The following is a 21,374-nucleotide window of genomic DNA, read 5'->3' on the forward strand; positions in this document are numbered from 1 at the left end:
GTATTGAAAACTAAATCTTAAAAAGTCAGAAGCATGAGTAACTTTCAGGATTTTCCTATTTGAAAATATCTATGAAACAGTTTCTTTCTGCCTTTGCTTTAAAATTTCCAGACTTAGGAAGGGAACCAGGTTTATGCCTTGGACTCTAAGGCAACAAAAGACCTACACTTGCAAAAAGCAAAATGAGGAAGGAGGACTGGCTAGTCCTACTATGCATAGTCAGGAGACAGACTTTTTTGTTTCATTAGCACTTACCAATCGGTGCTTACTGAGTGCCAACAATGCACTTAAGAAAAAATAAAGGAGACAGGAATTTACAGACCAATATCCTAAACTAGAAGGCAGAGATAAGGCAATTCCCCCAGTGATAAGAAAGTGTCCCTGTATAAAAATTTCAAGAAGCAGCAGAAATTAGGAGAGACCATAATCCCAGGCTTTTTAGAATTCCAACACAAAATGGAAGGAAGCCCTCTGTGGGGTGATATTACAAAGGGTTTTTCTTTTCTTTATTTCCTTTCTTCTTTTTTTATTCAAGCATTCCATACTGGCTTGCTACCAGCAATTGAACTGTATTCTTTATATAGCTAGAGCTGTTTGTGTCTTCTCGAAATAAACTGTTTCTGTTAAAATCATTTTCTGTTTCACCCTTTGGTTTTCATTGTAGCAGTGATGCCTTTATTCAGACACTAAGCCCAGTTCATGAGCATGTGTTACTAGCACACACACATGGGGTTTGATTCTCACAAACCCCTGAGAGCCCAAAGCCTATATGCAGGACACAGTGTCTTGCAGAAACCTGGCCCACAGAATGGTGAACCTAAGGGACATGGTCAGGTAATTCGTGTTCAAGGACTTTGTCTCAGGGATTTGAGTATGACTGCTTATTGGAAGCAACAAGGGGCCGCAGAGGAGGCGGGGCTCTGGTGAAGTGGGCAGCAGTTGCCAGGCTCCTGAGAGGAGGAGGTTGCTGTAGCAACTGTGCTCAGGGCATGCACTCCCTCTTTGTTCTCTGGCTCAATGAAGCCATCCAGCAGGGCAGACCAGAGTGAGTCTGGGCTGGGCGCAAAAAAACAGACCAGATGTGGCCCATATCACTTCCATCCCTCAAAAAGGGTCTGATCCCACCATGCAGGTAGTGATAACTATATTTAAGGGTCAACTCTCATCCAAAAGGAGTTTCGTTCTCTATTCCCAACTGGCCCAAGCATGTAAGGCTGAGGCCCTTGCAGCCAGCATCCTTGTCTTCCCAGGCCCTACATTAGCTCATGTCCTCTGATAATACCAGGTTGTTCTTCCAAAAAGACACAACAGAAATGGAAACAACCTAGAAAACTCACAAGGGGAGGGAGAGGGACCAAGGCGACTCTCATACAATAGCAGGTGTTAAGATTTAAGATAAAGGTCAGATAAAGGCTGGCTCAAGGTGGACCTCATGGCAAGCAGTACCTCAGTGGGACCTTGTGGTGCAGAGTTTAATGGTCACTCTGGCAGGGTCACAGCCTCCTTGTTCTACCATACCACAAGTTGGAGAAGCTTTTAGGGACTGACCCACACTGATGAGACCCACAAAAGACATGTCAAAGGCAGGGTCTGGTATATTAATTAACCAAAGAGAGAATATGCCTTTAAAACACAGGTCATAGGGGCACTCAGCTGGCTCAGTCACTGGAGCATGCAACTCTTGATCTCGGGATTGTTGAGTTCAAGCCCCAGGTTGAGTGTAGAGATTACTTAAAAAATCAAATACAATCTTGAAAAAATACAAAAAACCAAAGCATAGGTCATAAACAGGATGCCTGCAGGCTGAATTGAGCTCATACACACTGTGTGGAGTACAAACACTGTCTGGAGTTGTTTTTCAATTTTTAAAAATTTAGGTGGGCACAATCTCTGCAGTTAACTAGTTCCTCATCTGTCCCTGTTATATTAAACCCAAACAGCTTCGTTCATGTATATTACCTGCTATGCCCCTGAAGGCATTTGAGCCTGTGAACCCTGCATCAAGGTGAAGTTGTGGGTTGAGTTCCCCCAGGAAGCACTCTGGGGTGGAGTTTGGTGAGCAAGATGTTTATTAGGGAATGCCCTAGGGAGCAACATCTGTAGGAGAGAAGAGAAGGAAATAGGTTTCTCTTGTATCACTTTATTCCTTGTTTGATTTGTTGCTGTAGGGGCCCAATAGGCTGTAGGAAGCCTATCATCCTATTTCACTATTTCACATAAAAAGGGAGCCTCATACCACACTAAGAAAGAAGTTCCAGTTGGATAAAAACCTAAATATGAACAGCAAAAATATGAAGCTTTTGGAAGATAATATAGGAGAATATCCTCATGAACTCACAGTACAGAAGGATTTCTTTTTTTTAATGTTTATTTATTTATTTATTTATTTTTGAGAGAGAGAGAGAGAGAGAGAGAGAGCAAATGAAGGAGGGACAGAGAGAGAATCCCAAACAGGCTCCACACTGTCAGTGCAGCGCCCAATGCAGGGCTCGATCCCACAAACTGTGAGATCATGACCTGAGCAGAGACCAAGAGTCCGGATGCTTAACCAACTGAGCCACCCAGGCACCCCAAGAAGGATTTCTTAAACAAAACACAAAACCACTAACCATAAAGGACAAGTGATAAAATTCAACTGCTTTAAATCTAGGAAACCATTTAGTGAGTGAAAATGCAAGCCACAAAAAAGGAAAAGATACTTGCAACACATATAACCAACAAAAGAACTAGTATTCAGAATACACAAAGAACTCCTACAATGTAGTAATAAAAAACAGAGAATTCAATAAAAAATGGGGAAAAGACTTATGTGGACTCATGATAATAGAAGAAATCCAAATATCCAATAAGCACAGCAAAGTGCTTAGTCTAATCTATCAGCAGAGAAATGAGAAATGAGGGAGGATGAATTACAACGGGGTAGGGAGAAACTTGTGGGCATGATGGCCATGTTCATTATCTCAATGGTTCTGGTTTCACAGATGTTAACTCATCAAATTGTCACTCTGAGTATGTGGAGTCTGTTGTACATCAATTATACCTCAATAAAGCTGTAACACACACACACACATGCACACACACAATGATATACCATTTCACATCCACCAGACTTGCAAAATATTTTTAAGTGTGGCAGTAACTAGTGTTGAGGAAGACATGAAGGAACAGAAACTCTGACACACTGTGGTGGGCATCACTTTGGTTGGTTGGTTCAACCACTTTGGAAAACAGTTTGTCTTTCCCTATTAAAGTTGAAGATACACATCCCCCAGGACCCAGCAATTCCACTCCTAGCAATACAACCCAGAGAAATGTGTAGATCTTTCCCAAAAGAAATACAGAAGATTCATAGTACATTGCACATAGCAGCCCAAACTGAAAACAACCGAACGGTCCATCAAGAGGAGAACAAGCAGACTGCAGGATTCTATACAGCAAAGGCAATTAAACTACAGCACATGTAACAACATTATGGAGCACAGAAATAAGAAGTTGAGCAAAAGAAGCAAGATGCATAGGAACACATACAGGATGGTTCCATTTATATAAAGTGCAAAACAAGCAAAACTAAACTCTTACTTAGTGATGCATAGGTAGATGATAAAACTATAAAGAAAACAAGGAAATTGTTATCATAAATGTTAGGAGAGTGGCTCCTTAGAATTGAATGGGTCAGGGGTGCCTGGGTGGCTCAGTCAGTTGAGCATCTGACTCTAGATTTCAACTCAGGTCATGATCCCAGAGTCGTGGGATGGAGCCATACAACCGGCTGGCTCTGTGCTGATCGTGGAGCCCTGCTTAAGATTCTTTCTCTCTCCCTCTGCCCCTCCCCTGCTTGTTCCCCTCAAATTGAAAAAAAAAAGTAGAAGGGTCCATTGTAATTGATGAAGACACAGGGAAGGATTCTGGGGTATGAGAAAAGTTCTATTTCTGGAACTGGGCATGGTCATACTGGTGTGCACTTGTAAACATTTTTACAAGTGTACAAAGTGTATATTTGTTTTAAATACTTTTCTTAATGTATGTATGTTGTATTTTACAGTAAGAACATTTTTTAAGACCCAGGATACAATTGTGAGTTATGCCAAATTTACAGGAAGGGCTGAAAGAAAAGGAGTCTAGGAAAAAGACAGCAGGCAGCAAACCAGGAGGAGAGAAACAGCTCCCAGATTTCCAAAACGGAGTGAACAACAAGCACCAAGTCTTATCCACCCCTGCTCTGCAGAACACATCAGAGTGGGGCTCAGAGCCACCAGCCTGTGTCCTCACATCCCTAACAGGAATATGATCACATAAGAGAAAAATGAGTGAAGGCATAAACAGATGAGAATAAATACTATTAGAAGGCAAACATATGGGGAAATGTCTACTCTTCCTTAATGAGTGAAGACATACAAAATTTTAAAAACTGAATGGCCATTTTTTGCCTATTATAGTAGCTAAAATTGAGGGGAGGCGGAAGAAATTACAATATGTCAGGCTGAAAGAGTACCAAATTGATGCATGATTACTGGCTGCTAACACTATGAATAAATACCATTCCTTTAAAATAAAATCTGGCAATATGCATCAGGAAATTTTACACGATCATGCCATTTTACTCAGTACTCTTGCTTCTGGGAATCTATGCTAGGAAAATTATGCAAAGGAAGGAAAAGGATATATGAATGAGTCTGGAAGTGACTCAAGTATCCCTCAACAAGTAAACCATTGAATAGCAACCTTAAGTGCCACTAAGTAAAAATCATAATTATGATAATGGGGAAGGAAGGAAACTAGCATTTATTGAGTGACACTTTTTTGACCTGTATTATAATAAGTGTATTACTTTATCTAGTTTGATGCAACCACCTCCAAAGTCTTTTATTGTTACTTCCATTTACATACGGAGAAACTGTAGCTCAGAGAAGCTCAGAGAAGCAAGTTAACTCATCAAAGCTAACACAGTTGTGAGTGGCAGAACAAAGATTTGAGTAAACATCCATCTGAATAATAAACCTCTGTTATTTTTACTCCATTACACTACAATATGAAAAAAAAAAAAACAAACTTCTCCTGGCATTTCCTGAAGTATTTTCCCCCAAACACACAGGTTATGGCTAATAGGGGGTTTTTTAATATCATATTTAAAAGTTTATTTTTTTCAGTTTATTTATTTTGAGGTGGGGGGACGGAGGAGAGAGACAGACAGACAGATCCTAAGCAGGCTCCTTGCTGTCAGTGCAGAGCCGGACATGGGTCTTGAACTCACGAACTGTGAGATCATGACCTGAGCCGAAACCAAGAGTTGGACACTCAACCGAATGAGCCACCCAGACGACCCTAAAAGGTTTCTTTACCCCTAGACTTCTCAGGCATTTAATTACACTTTCATCTATTCAACAAGTATTTACCGGGTATGTCAGACACTTAGGTGTTGGGGATGCAGCGATGAACCAGAAAGACAAGAACCCTGCCCTCATGAACCTTATATTCCAGTCAGCAGAGGCAAAATGCAAATAAATACCCCAAATCGCCTCAGACTGCAGCAGAATTAACAGGGCAACATGATAGATGGGAACTGGGATGTTGGGGGGGGGGCGGCTAGCCTAGATGGGTTGATTACAGAAGGTTCCTCTGAGATGACTTTTGAACTGAGACCTCAATGGGCCTGAAGGGAGAGTCTTCTGGCCAGGGGGACAGCAAATTCAAAGACCCCAAGGAGGGAGAGAGTTTGCTGTTTTCAAGAAACAGAAAGAACCACAGCATGGCTGGGAGATAGTGAGTGAAGCATAGTGACCATGGTAAGGAGTTTGGATTCTATTGTAAGAGCAAAGGAAAGCCATTGGAGGGTTTCTGGAGGATCAGTGACATGCTTTGATTTTTTAAAAATCATTCTGGAGGGCACCTGAGTGGTTCAGTCAGTTACACATCCAACTCTTGATTTCAGTTCAGGACATAATCTCATGGTTCATAAGATGAAGCCCCACATCTGGCTTTGTGCTGACAGCACAGAGCCTGCTTGGAATTCTCTCTCTCCCTCTCTTTCTGTCTCTTCCTTGTTCTCTCTCTCTCTCTCTCTCTCTCCTCCCTCCCTCCCTCTCAATAAATAAATAAACTTAAAAATTAAAATAAAAAAATTCTTGCTGTTCTGTGGCAAATAGGTTAAAGTAAGAATGAAGGTAGGAGACCAACGAGGAGACTATTGCAGCAAGCTAGGCAGAGAGGACAGTGGCTTGGGCTAGGGTGGTGACCACAGATATGGAGAGAAGCAGAAGGATTTGGGTTTATATCATGAATATTGAGCCAACTGGACTGGCTGGTGAATTGGAATTGGGTGACAAGTGAAAGGAGGAATCCAGAATGATCCCTAGGTTTTGGGCTTCAGCAGTTGCGTGGATGGTGGTGTCATTTATTAGAATGGTGAAAATTTGAGAAAGAGAGGGGTTAGGAGGGCCAAATGAATGAGTGGTTATGCTTGAAATATTTTAAATTTGAGCTGCCTATTGGGCATACAAGTGGTGATGCCAGGTGGATTGGCAGTCCAGGGCAGTAGTCAGGGCTGGAGAGAAATTTGGGAGTCCTTGGAACATTAATGGTTTAAAGCCTTGAAACTGGATGAGTTTCCCTAAGGGGAAAAAGTAAATAGAGAAGAGAAGAGGACCTAGGACGAGCCCTGGGGCTGTCCAATATTTAGGCATCCAGTAGAGAAGGAACAACCAAGATAGAAAATTGAGTTGTAAACTGCCAAGATAAGGGTTCTCAAGTGCGGTATTCCCAAGCCTTCTTTTCTTGATCATGGAACCTGTTTGTCATGGGGCAGCTTGTGCTCAGCAAAACACTGAGGGAAATGCTGGCTTATGCTATAGCAAGTGGAAGGGCATAGAAAATGGTATACCAATTATTGCAACTGTGCACAGCCATGTACAGAACATGCCTGGCACATGTTGAATAAATTAATGAATGACGAGTAATACACATATGGACAAAAACCACAACACAAGCACTACCAGGGAGTAAACAAAAATGACAGTAGTTGAGTAGTTGTTAGTACTGAAATATGACTGGAGACAGTTTTTCCAATTTTTCGGCAGTGTTTTGTTGACTATTTTTTTCCTAATGGTGTTTTGCCAATTCTGTGCATCCATCTGTCTCTGCTACATTCAGGGATACTATTCCCAGACACCCTGTAGAAATCCACTCTGCCTGTTTGCTCTTGCTCGTTTTGAAATCCCTGACACCTTTCCTGGACTGTTTAATTTTAATTCCATTCAGTTGTATCAACAAATATTTACAGAATCATCTTCAGCCTACAGAGGTGATATACATAAGGCCCTGCTTTCACATTGCTCACAATCTAAAGGGAGATGGATTTGTAAACCTTACTCAAAATCCACTTCTCCTCTAGTCCCCTCTAGTCTTCTTCAGTCTATCTGTGAACTTTGTTTATGCTTTCATGCTTCCAAATCAGTTCCATCTAGCTTCCAGCTGTGGCCCTACCCTTGCCCCTACACCTAGCCCATTAACATACCTAATTAACATAAATAAGCCCCAATGGCAAATATTTGGAATAAAAGATTACAGGGGAGTTTCCACCACATACGTGATTTCTTTGAGTTCCTGAATAAGCTGTCTTTACAGACATTTGTTCATTATTGGTTTTTGTTTGTTTGTTTGTTTGTTTAAAATGTTTATTTATTTTGAGAGAGAGAAAGAGAGCACCAGCATGGGTAGAGGCAGAGAGAGGAGAGAGAGAATCCCAAGCACAGAGCTCAACAGAGGGCTCAATCCCACATACCATGAGATTATGACCTGAGCTAATATCAAGACTCAGATGCTTAACTGACTGAACCACCCAGGCACCGCTGTTCATTGTTGTTAAACAAGTCTCTGTGTGTATGACTGTTGCTTCTCTTTGTTTTTGGAATAGCTCCTAAGGATTTTCATAGATTTTGCTAGGAGAAGGCACCTTACACTGTAAAACACCCCACCGTCCACCAGGATGTCATCTCATAGAGCTTTGATTATGTTAATTGATACATTTTGCAAAAAAAGAAAAAATACTGGCTCATGCAAACATAATTGCTTATGTTTGTTGAGAGGGTACTATGTGTCAAGCATTGTTCTAAATGCTTTATTCAAATTAATTGGTTAATCTTCCCAACACTCTGTTCTACACAGGAGATCAAGAAATGTTAAGTAACTTACCTGTGATATTACAGCTGGTAGGTGATAAAACTGGGATTCATACCCAGACAGTTGGGCTCCAGAGCTACCCTTACTATACTTGCTACAAACTTACATATACAGATACATCACACATCACTTTTTGTGTTGTTTTAAGTCAATTAACATTGATTACTACCTGGTTCACACTAACCTCTTAAAGCAAACCTAGCATACTTTCACATCATTAAGTTAGAAAGGCAAACACTTTGAGACACTAAAATGACCCACTAGACCATGTGAACTTAATATTCTTTCTAGAAAAAGCATTTTGTTGAGGTTACAGAGGAGTAACAGGTCTAACATTGCTAAAAACAGCTACTATCTTGAAACGTTTTAGGTGTAATACTAATCTCAAAGGAAATAAGCCCCCCAAAGGCCTGTAATTAATTTACTTTGCTTAAGAAATGTCGTTTCAGTGGAGCAAAGACTACCACATTGGAACCTTGCCATGGCACTGTTCCCTATAGAGCCAATTTAGTATTAGGCCAGAGGCCTTGGATGCAATCCAAAGGAGGTTTATTTCTGAAGTAATGAGATACCCTTGCTAGATGGCAACATCACTTCCTGAGGCAGTCTTATGGCCTGGATACAGAGAAAAAGTTTTATAGGAAGATCTTGCTATACTGTTAGCTAACTGAATGATCAGAGTAGCTCTTTTAAGAATAACAAGTTGGTGGAGAAATAGGCACCCTTAATCATGGTCAGTGGGAACATTGGCTGATCTCTCTTTGGAAAAAAGTTTGACAATTACTATGCAAAATTCAAAATTCTTTGTCCCAGCTGTTTCATATGTGGGAATCTATCCTACATATATCTCACATCTGTGTAAAATATACCTTTAAGATGTGTACTGAAGCACTGTTTGTCACAACAAGAGACCAGAAATAATCTCTAAGTGTAAATCAATTGGAAACCAGTTGGATAAATCATGGTACTTCCATCTAATGAAATTTGATGAAGCCATTAAATAAGAGAAAATATTCATACAGTGTAATACTACCAGCAACTTAAAAATAAACTGCTGCTACTCACAAAAGAAGTCAAATACAGAGGAATGTCTACTATATGCCTCCATGTATATGAAGTTCAGAACTTTCCTTTCTGGCCAAGATGAAGTAAGAAGGACCAGATTTATTTTCCTGTCTGAAACAACAACAACAACAACAAAATAGAATATATGAAACTTTGGATTATGATTTTCAACACACTGGACATCAGTAAATGAAAAAAGCAAATTTCAGTGATCCCTGAGAGACCAGAAACAAACTAGGTGAGCCCTACAATTGTTCTGGCTTACTACTGTATGAGAGTCTCCAGGTGATGGTTCAGGGAGGGGGAACCGAGTTTGAGCCCAGTGGACTTTCTGAATTGAGTAAATGGGGCTGAGAGTCCAGGAAGACCAAAGCAGCTGGAGTTAGCTTAGCAGGACAGTATTCCAGAGAGGAGGGCACTTCACAGAAAGAGAGACCCTCAGAGATCTGCAGAGAGTATTCCTCAAGTATTCAGATGAGTACTGATGAGTTTGAAGGAAACTGCCTGAAAGGAACAGGGGCAATTGCTGGAGCTACATAGGACCATAAGTAGCTCATGTTCCTACCAAATAAGAGCTGAAAAACTCCTAACTCATGGGGAATTGATTAGCATCTTCAGAAGGCTATTGCCTCAGTAGTGGGGCCAAATTAGATCTAGACTGAAGGCTATTCTGAGCCTTGCTTAACAAAGCTTTTAAAATGAGCCTCAAAGGAATTGTTTCCAAGTAACTTAATTGCATCCCAGAAAAAAACCTCAAGAAACCTTAAAGGAATATAAAAATCTAGCACACACAAACATAAATTCACAATGTCTATTATCCAATCAAATAATAAACATTGTGTAAGGCAGAATTACAAAATGGCTCCCCAAGACCTCCTGACCTAATCCCAAGAACTGTGAAATATGGTCTAATAGTATACCCATGATTATGTTAAGTTTGATGACAAAAGCTATTTGGGGGATGTAATTAAGAATACTAATCAGTTGAGGCGCCTGGGTGGCTCAGTTGGTTAAGCGTCCGACTTTGGCTTAGGTCATGATCTGTGGTTTGTGGGTTTGAGTCCTGCGTTGGTCTCTGTGCTGACAGCTCAGAGCCTGGAGCCTGCTTCAGATTCTGTGTCTCCCTCTCGCTCTTCCCCTCCCCCATTCATGCTATGTGTCTCTCCTTCTCAAAAAAAAAAAAACATTAAAATTTTTTTTAAAAAGTAAAAATAAATAATAAAAAAAGAATACTAATCAGTTGACTTTGAATTAATCAAAGAGATGCTGGTGGGTCTAATCTAATCACTGAAATCTTAAAAGGGGAGTGTTTTCTCTGGATGGTAGTGGAGGATAAAGTTAGAAAGATTCCAAATGTGAGAAGGATTCAACAACACCATTACTAACTTGAAAATGGAGAGAGCCAAGGGTAAAGGGATAAAAGTGGCCCTGAAAAACTGAGAGTGGCCTGAGGCTGTCAGCCAACAAGAAAACAGGGACCTCAATCCTACAGGTACAAGGAAATCACCTGAATGAGTTTGGAAGCAGACTCTTTTCCAAAGGCTCCAGATAAGAGTCTAGGCCAGCTGACTCCTGTTTTTCATTCTTGTGAGACCCTAAGAGGAGAATCCAGCCAAGCCTACCCACACTTCTGACCTATACAACTGTGACATTATAAATAAGTGTTGTTGTTTGAAAGTGCTAAGTTTGTAGTAATTTGTAGTTTAAAAAAAACTAATAAAGTCATGTAAAGATGTAAAACAATACAACCCCTAAAAGAAGAAAAATCAATCAATGCAAACAGAATCAGATGATATATTTAGTAGACAGGGATGTTAAAACTGATATTAAAATATCTTTCATATATTCAAGAAGATAGAGGAAAGAATAGCATAATAAGAAGAGAAATGAATAATATTTTTAAATACCCAGATTAAATGTCCTATAAATAACTGAGATGAAAAATATTCTAGGTAAAACTAACAGAGGATGTGATACTGCAGAAGGCAAGATTGCTGAACTTGAAAGCAGATAAAGTAAACTTCAGAGCAAAAACAATATTAGCAAGTACAAAGAGGGAAATTACATAACGATAAAAGGGTTACAGAAATGATGTCAGCAAATTGGCCACCTAGGCAATTCCAAATGCGCATCTTTCCACAGAAACCTCAAAAAGCAAGAATAAACTGTTAGAACCAACTTTGTCAGAACTCTGGAAAATGGTCAAAGTTTTACAGTAACTAAGCAAATGCTGAATCAAGAAAGAGGAAACTTGAAATAGGGAAACTTTGTGGCTTTGTACTTGCCCCACTCCTTCCCTGGCTGGGTGTTGGTGCTGAAGATGACTACCTAACCTGTGTGTCCCTGGTCCCTGGTTTCAGAGGGAGCAGAGAAGATTTCATTTGAAAATCATTTTGTTCTAAGCTCTCTGGGGACTACCTAAAGGACTGATTGAAAATGCTTGTTTCTATTTTACTTACCTCAAAACTTGCTCAGGGAAGAAGGGTGGCAAGCATTGCCTGAACATTTGTAAGGTAAAAGAAAAGCCTGAAGCCTTCTGGGGCAAAAGATTATAGTTGAGACATACAACAGATCACCTAAAGCCTGGGTGAGTTTCTTTGGGACGTTAGGACATTCAAAAGCACTTATATGTACTGGAGAACTTAGAAAGCCACATGCATGCCCAGAACAGAATGCATGCTCAGAAAAGATCTGAAAAGACTCTAATGTTTCATCTCTGGGTGATCTCAAAACTCAGTGCAAGCAGCAAGTGAAGGCTAAAGCAGAGCTGTAAATGGTCTGGCTAAATATTGAAAGAGTGACCCCACACAGAGCCAATCCACAAATACTGGGAAAGGAGTGGTTTGTTAATTGCATGTTTTCATTCTTGATGGTCAAGGAAACTTATGTTAAAATACTAGCTGTACACAAGCTGAAAGAACAGAGAATTCAGGGCCCCACTAGAAGGAATACAGTCTTTACAAAAACAGTTTGGAAAAGTGGCTAAATGAATGTATGACTGCAGCCTTCAACAGTCAAGAACAGCAAACCATGAGGAAGGACAAGAATCTGATTTCCAGAGTTGCCACACTATAATATTTGAACGTCCAATTTCAATCCAAAAAACACAGGCATAGAAAGAAATAGGAAAGTATGGCCCACTCACATGAAAAGAATAAATTGGCAAAGATTGTGCCTGAGGATATCCAAGCATGGGACTTAATAGACAAAGACTTTGAAACAACTCTCTTAAACATGTTCAAAGAGCTTAAGGACAGCAGGGCACCTGGGTGGCTCAGTCGGTTAAGTGTCCAACTTTAGCTCAAGTCATGATCTCACTCTCTGTGAGTTCAAGCCCCACATCGGGCTCTGTGCTGACAGCTTAGAGCCTAGAGCCTACTTTGGATTCTGTGTCTCCCTCTCTCTCTGCACCCCCCAACTCATGCTCTGTCTCTCAAAAATGAAAAGATGTTTAAAAAAAATTTTAAGAGCTTAAGGAGCACTATCAACAATAGCCAAAGTACGGAAAGAGCCCAAATGTCCATCGATGGATGAATGGATAAAGAAGATGTGGTATATATATACAATGGAATATTACTCTGCAATCAAAAAGAATGAAATCTTGCCATTTGCAACTACATGGTTGGAACTAGAGGGTATTATGCTAAGCGAAATTAGTCAGAGAAAGATAAATATCATATGACTTCACTCATATGAGGATTTTAAGACACAGAACAGATGAACATAAGGGAAGGGAAGCAAAAATAATATAAAAACAGGGAAGGGGACAAAATATAAGAGACTCTTAAATATGGAGAACAAACAGAGGGTTACTGTAGGGGTTGTGGGAGGGGGGATGGGCTAAATGGGTAAGGGAAATTAAGGAATCTACTCCTGAAATCATTGTTGCATTATATGCTAACTAATTTAGATGTAAATTAAAAAAATAAATTAAATTAAAATTTAAAAAAAAAAGAGCTTAAGGAAACCATGAACAAAGAACTAAAGGAAGCCAGGAAAATTTCGTATGAGCAACATATGAATATCAATACAGAAATCAAAAAATTATAAAAAGGAACAAATAGAATTCTAGAGCTGAAAAGTACAGGAACCGAAATGAAAAATTTACTAAAGGGGATTAACAGCAGATCTGAGTAGGCAGAAAAAAGAATCAGCAAATTTAAGATAAGGCAATTAAAATTACTCAATTTGGGGAGCCAGAAAAAAAAAGAATGAAGAAATGTGAACAGAGCATAAAGGAAGCAGGCCAACATACACCTATAATGGAGCTCCTTCTGTAGCTGCAGAAGGAGAAAAGAGAGAGAAAGGTGCAGAAAGAATATATGAAGACATAATGGCCCCAGACTACCCAAATTTGATGAAAGACATGAATCTACAAGAAGTTCAACAAAAATAGGATACATTTTAGAAGATTCACACCAAAACACATTATAAACAAACTATCAAAAGACAAAGAAAGCATCTTTTTTTTTAAGTTTTTTAAACATTTATTTATTTTTGAGAGACAGAGACAGAGCACAGGTGGGGGAGGGGCAGAGAGAGAGGGAGACACAGAATCTGAAGCAGGCTCCAGGCTTTGAGCTGTCAGCACAGAGCCCAAGTGGGGCTTGAACCCACAAACCATGAGATCATGACCTGAGCCAAAGTCAGACACTTAACCGACTGAGCTACTCAGGCACCCTGACAAATAAAGAATCTTGAAAGCAACAAAAAAGAAATGACTCAGCATGTACAAGGGGATCCTCAATAAGACTTACAGCTGATTTCTCACCAGAAATCATGAAGGCCAAGAGACAGTGGGATGACATATTTAAAGTTCTGAAAGAAATTAACTGTCAACCAAGAATTCTATATTTAACAAAACTGTCCTTCCAAAATGAAGGACAAATTACAACATTCCCAAATAAACAAAATCTGGGAGAATTCATTATCTGTCGAAATGAAAGGACATTAAACACAAATATAAAGCTATATGAAGAAATAAAGGTCCCCAATGAAGATAACTACCTAGGTAAATATAGAAACGAGTATTGTTGTATTTCTGGTAACTCCAATTTTTTTTTATTTCCTACATAATTTAAAATACAAATGCACAAAAAATAATTATAAATCTATGTTATTGGTCACACAATGTAAAAAAAAACATAATTTGTTACAACAACAACATAAAAGGAGGGGCTGAGCTGTATAAGAGATTTTTTGTATGCTATTAAAGCTAAATTGGTATCAATTCATACTAGATCATTATAAACTTAGCATGTTAATTATAATCACTACAGTAACCACTAAGAAAATATCTAAATGTGTAAACAAAAGGAAATGAAATCAAAACAGTATACTACAAAATAAAAGGATCAAATTACCAAGAATACATAGCACTTCTAAGTGTGTATATGCCAAACAATAGAGCTGCAGTATATATGAAGCAAGAATTGATAGAATTGGAGGGAGTAATAGACAAAGCCACAATTATATTGAGGATTTCAACAACCTTCACTCAACAATTGATAGAAGAAATAGATGAAAAATCAGGAAGAGTATAGAAGTAATTAACAACACCAATGACCAACAGGACCTAATCTACATTTCTAGATCACTCCACCTAACAATGGCAGAATATATCATATTCTTCTCAACTATCCACAGAACATTCACCAAGAGAGGCCATATAACCCTGGGCCACTAAAAAAAAATCAACAAGTTTAAAAGAGCTAAAATAATATAGCAGGCCTTCTCTTACCACAATGATATCAAGTTAGAAGTCAATAACAGAAAAATGGCAAGAAAATTGCCAAACATTTGGATACTAAGCAACATACCTCTAAATAATCCATGGTTCAAAAAGGAAGTCTCAAGGGAAGTAGAAAATGAACATTGAACTGATTGAAAAAAATATATACAAAATCAAAACATGTAGGTCACAGCTATAGCAGTTCTGAGAGGGAAATTTATGTAACTAAATGCTTTCATTAGAAAAGAGGCAAGGTCTCAAATCCATTCCATAATCTAAACTCTCCCCTCAAGAACTAAAAAACAAAATAAAAATAAAACAAAAACAAAAACACACCAGCAAAACAGACCCAAAGCAAACAGAAAAAAAAGAAATAATAAAAGATAAGAAATTAATGAAATAAAATTGAAAACAAATTTGAAGACAAAAAATTTGAAAACAAAAAAAACAATAATCAATGAAACAAAAATATTGTTGCTTGAAAAGATGAATAAAATTAACAAACTTCTAGCAAGACTAGAAAAAAAAGAGAAGACAAAACTAACCAGTATCAGGAAAGAAACAGAGACAGACCTTGTGGACATCTCTACACACATAAATTTGACACTTAGATGAAATGAACCAATTCCTCTGAAGAAAGCTGAATTTGTAATTTAAAATTCCTCCAAAAGAAATATTCAGATCTGGTGGTTTCCTTGGAGAGTTCCATCAAATGTCCAAAGAAGAATGAATACCAATTCTATACAATCTCTTCCAGAAAACAGAAGAGGGAAAACTTCCTAACTCATTTTATGTGGGCTTGATACCAGAACCAGACAAAGACAGTACAAAAAGAAAACTACAGATCAATATCCCCCATGAATATAAATGTAAAATCCACAGCAAAATATCAACAAATAAAATTCAGTAATATATAAAAAGAATTACACACCATGACCAAGCAGGTTTTATTCCAAGAGTTCAAATCTGGTTCAGTTTGAAAATCATCCAATGTAATCCGTCATGTTAACAGACTAAAAGAATAAAAATCACTCAATTATATCAAGGCATGCAAAAAAAGCATCTGACAAAATTCAATACTTACTCATTTTTTTTTGTTTTTGGGGGGTTTTTTGGTACCATTTTTAAGTACTATTTTATTTAAGACATTGCATTTTCTAGTTAAAAATACAGTGCTTATACAGTGCAATGTTGTATTTCCTTTCCCTGTGCACATATTCCATATTCAAGTATCAAGAATCCCCAGTGTATTTACTATAGCAGCTCAACTTTAAAACTGCCATGGAATTTGCTACAAATTTGGGTCCTTCAAATGTTTTGTGTGGAAACTTATTCATTTTTTTAAAACCCTCAGAAAACTAGGAATAGAGGATAACTTCCTCAAAATAAAAGAAAATAAAAGGAAAGAAAGAAAGAAAGGGAAAGAGAACTTCCTCCAGTTAGTAAAGAACATCTGTAAAAAACCCTAACACTAACATACTAAATGGTGAAAGACTGGATGTGTTCCTCCATAAGATCAGGAACAAGGCAAGCATGTCCAGTCACCACTCTTAGTCAACATAGTACTGGAAGTCCTAGCCAGTGTGATAAAACAAGAAAATGAAATAAAAGGCACATAGATTGGAAAGGAATAAATAAAACGATCTCTATTGAGAGATGGCATGACGGCCTTTTTAAAAATTTTATTTTATTTTTTTTTAGAGAGAGAGAGAGTGCGAGCAGTGGAGGGGCAGAGGGAGAAAGAGAGAGAATCGCAAGCAGCCTCCATGCTCAGCATGGAGCCTAATGCAGGGCTCAATCCCATGACCCTGGGATCATGACCTGAGCCGAAACCAAGAGTCAGACACTCAACCAACTGAGCCACCCAGGCACCCCAGTATGATGGTCTATATAGAAAATCACAAGAAATCTATAAGACAAACAATAACAACAAAACAAACAAAAAAACCCCAACCTCCTAGAACTAATAAATGAGTTCAGCAAGGCTGTAGGATACCAGATCAACATACAAAATCCAATTGCATTTCTAAATACTAGAAATGTACATGTGAAAACCAAAATTAAAATTATAATATCATCCACAATCACTCAAAGAAAATACATAGATAACAATCTAAGAAAATATATATAAGAATGGTAGGCTGAACTACTAAATGCTGATGAAAGAAATCAAAGATTTAACTACAGGGAGAGATGTACTGTGCTCCTGAATTGCAAGACTCAACACAGTAAGGGTGTCGGTTCTCCCCAAAACGTTTTGCAGGTTTTACACCATTCTTATCAAAATCTTAGCAACATTTTTTTCTTGATACAGACAAGATTATTCTAAAATGTATATGGAAGCTACAAAGAACTAGAGAGGCTAAAACAATTTTGAAAAAGAATAAAGTGGGAGGAATTACTCTACACAATTTTAAGACATAGTATGTAGCTACACAAATTGAGACTGCATGATAGGGGTGCCTGGGTGGCTCAGATGGTTGAACGTCTGACTCTTGATTTCAGCTCAGGTCACAATCCCAGGATGGTGGGATCAAGCCCCACATCAGATTGAGCTGGGCATGGAGCCTGCTTAGGATTTTCTCTCTGTCTCTGTCTCTGCCCCTCTCCTCCCCATCCCTCTCCCCCGCTCATGCACTTTCTCTCTCAAATAAAATCTTTAAAAAAGACTGCATGATATTGTGTGATATTGGGGAGGGATAGACACATAGATTGATGGAACAGAATAGAGAATCCAAAACAAATTCATACAAGTACAGACAACTGAATCTTAACAGAAGTGCAAAAGCAATAATGAAAGATAGCTTTCTCAATGAATGATGCTGGAGCAATTGGGCATCTATAGGCCCCAAAAAAGGACTTTGATCTAAAGCTCACACTTTGCACAAAAATTAACTCAAATGGATCATAGATTTAAGTGTAAACATAAAACCATAAAACTTTTAGAAATGAAATAGGAGAAAATCTTTGGGACCTAGGGCTTGATAAACAGTTCTTTAAAAATTTTTTTTTTCAACGTTTATTTATTTTCGGGACAGAGAGAGACAGAGCATGAACGGGGGAGGGGCAGAGAGAGAGGGAAACACAGAATCGGAAACAGGCTCCAGGCTCTGAGCCATCAGCCCAGAGCCTGACGCGGGGCTCGAACTCACGGACCGCGAGATCGTGACCTGGCTGAAGTCGGACGCTTAACCGACTGCGCCACCCAGGCGCCCCAACAGTTCTTAGTCATAACATAAATCCATAAAAGAAAATATATTAAGGACTTTTGCTCTAGAAAAAAAACCTCTTAAGAAGAGGAAAAGACAAGCTCAGAGACAGGGAGAAAATATTTGCAAACCACATATCTTACAAAGGACTCATATTTAGAATACATAAAGAGCTCCTGAAACTCAACATTAAAAAAACCCAATGAGAAACTGAAGAGAATATACAGACAGAAAATTAACACATGAAAAGATGCTTAACATCATTAGCCATTAGGTAATGTATATTAAACCACAGTGATGTATCAGTACACACCTATCCAAATGGCTAAAATTAAAAAAAAAAGATGTGATAACACAAAATGCTGGTGAGTAGGCAAAGAAATGGGATTGCCCAAAGATTGCTGGTAGGAATGTGCAATGGTGCAGCCACTCTGAAAAAGGGTATGGCAGTCTCTTGCAAAACTAAACACGCTTACCATACATCTCAGCAATAACACTCTTGCAAATTATCCTAGAGAAATGAAAACCTGTATTCACATAGAAACCTGTACACAAACGTTTATGAAGCCACTGTATTGGTAATACCCCCCAAATGGAAACAACCCAAATGTTTTTCAATGAGTGAATGGGTAAACAAACTGGTGCATCTATGATTATTACTGAAAATCATACAAATATTAGAGATAAGCAGAGAAAGCTTTGGGAGTGCAGAGGAGTGCCTTGCTCACCCTGGAAGAAGTAGAGAAGAGGGTAAGGGAAGACTTCCAGGAGGAAGTAGCACTGGAGCTTGGTCTTGAAAGGTAAATATAAGTTAACTAGATAAAAAATGGGAGAAGAGCACTCCAGGTAGACAGAACAGCATGTTCAAAGGCATGGAGTCTTAAGAGAGCACCATACATTTGAGGGCATGCAAATGGTAACTCGATGTGATTAAAGCCCTGTGAGGACTAGCAAGAGATGAGGTTGCAGATGTCAGCAGAAAGGCCCTTGGGTCTCCAGGCTAAGGACCCTCTCAGACTGCAGGGAGTCACTGAAGGAATGAGTGTCATATCTGGGTTTCTGAGGGCTCTCTGTGAGACGCTGGGGAGGGTAGCTTGGAGAAGGGTGAGACTGACAGCTAAGAGACCACATGTGGAGGCGTTTCCAATGGTCCAGAGAATGTTCAAAATCCTGTGGCAGGGGCAAAGAGGGCACGGGACAAGGGCAAGAGATGCTTGGTGAATCTCAGCAAAGTGCTCATTGTTCACTGTACAATGATGAGGAGCAGAGGAGATGAGCTGTTTAGAAGGCAGAATTCATTAGAAATGGAGACCACTTCCTGAGGATGAGGACAAAGAAGATCTCTTCCCCACTGTCCCCCCTCTGCCTTGTCCACAATACTCTGTCCACTGCCCTCCCCCTACACCATGTTCCTTCTTGCCTCTGTGCTTCTGGGCTTGGGAGGTCCAGTAGGCAGAGGTGATCATCTTCCAGATTACTCAGAATGAACACATTAATGCATAAACCAGAGGCGAATTGATTTCTGTAAGGTGGGGGCATAACTTGGCCCTGGCACCTCTTGGGCAGAGTGCCCCCTTGTAAGGGCTCAGATGCCTGGGAAGCTGACTTGAATATACACTCAAAACAAAGGGAACTGGGTGTTCTTGGATTTCACATAGGGGATGGCAAAGCGTAGGGCAGTGTCATCATGCAGAACGTACCAGCTTGGAAGTCAGATTTGAGTTCAGAGGCCAACCCTGCCACAGTCCCTAGATGTGCAAACTTGAACATGCTTCTTAATTCCTCTGAGCCTGTTTCTTCAGGTCTAAAATGGCAATGGTGATATTCTGCAAAACAAAGACTGTTGTGAAAATAGGGGTGCCTGACTGGCTCAGTCAGTAGAGCAATGTGGCCCTTGGTCTTGGGGTTGTGAGTTCGAGCCCCACATTGGGTGTAAAATCTTAGGGTGATGCCTGGGTGGTTCAGTCAGTTACGCGTCCAACTCTTGATTTCCAGCCAGGTCATGATGTCACAGTTCATGAGCTTGAACCCCCCATTGGGCTCCACAGTGTCATTGTGGAGTCTGCTTGGTATTCTCTCTCTCCTGATCTCCCTGCCCCTCCCTCCCAAGATAAATAAACTTAAAAAAATAAAAAATAAAAATAAATAAAATAAAATCTTATGGGTGTCTGGGTGGCTCAGTCTGTTAAGCATCTGACTCTTGATTTCAGTTCAGGTTGTGATCTCACAGTTTGTGGGGTAGAGCCCCACATTGGGCTCCATGTTGGGCATAGAGCCTGCTTGAGACTCTCTCTCTGTCCCTCTCCTTCTGCCCCTCACCTCCTCACACATGCATGTGTGTGTCCATGTGTGCACTCTCTCTCAAAAAAAATTTAGTATAAATAAATAAATAAATAAATAAATAAATAAATAAATAAATATCATTTAAAAAAACTGTTGTGAAAACTCAAAGAGGTACTGAAGGGACAGCATCTGACTCATGCTACATATGCCACTTGTGTTGGTTGTTTTCCACTGTCTCAAATGAACACCGCCTCTGAAAAAAATCTACCTCACTAGATACTGGAATATTAATGTTCTCCAGAAACTGCTTGCTTAGACAATGCTAGACAAACATAGATGGAATCTTCTTCTCTGAAGCACTTTAAAAAGAATTACAGTTGTTCAAAGCTTCATTCTCTCATGCCAGACATGTTACAAGGGCATGAAGAGGATTAGAAAGTTCTTTGGCCACTGTGCTCAGGAGACCCATCCATCCCATTGGCAATATACCTGCATCCATTTGCCATAATGGGTGGCTACTTTTGCAGGTGGCTGATCTCATCCACCGTGTACTGATTTTTCTTTCTTTCCATTTCCAAAGGTGACCTTTTCCTACCCTTATCTGCAGAGGCTGGGGCCCAGAGCTCCCCATGGATTGACCACCTCTGAATGGGATCAATTAGATCTCTATGCTCTGTTGCTTCAAGCTCCCCTTTCGGAATAAGCTCTGCTAGGGTCTCAAATGGGAAAGAAATTGCAGCCTTTTGTTTGTACAGCAGGTAGGGCAGGACAGTGAGTCTCGGTCAAGGTTTGTGAACTTCTGGGAAAAAGACTGCCAGCTTCCCTTCCTAAGTATTCCTTGTTTAAGAAATACATGAAAGAATCAGTCTGAGGAGGTAATTAATAGAAAATACAACTGGCATCCATTCCTG

Source organism: Leopardus geoffroyi, chromosome X, assembly GCF_018350155.1.
Source record: "Leopardus geoffroyi isolate Oge1 chromosome X, O.geoffroyi_Oge1_pat1.0, whole genome shotgun sequence".
In the NCBI taxonomy this organism is placed as follows: domain Eukaryota; kingdom Metazoa; phylum Chordata; class Mammalia; order Carnivora; family Felidae; genus Leopardus; species Leopardus geoffroyi.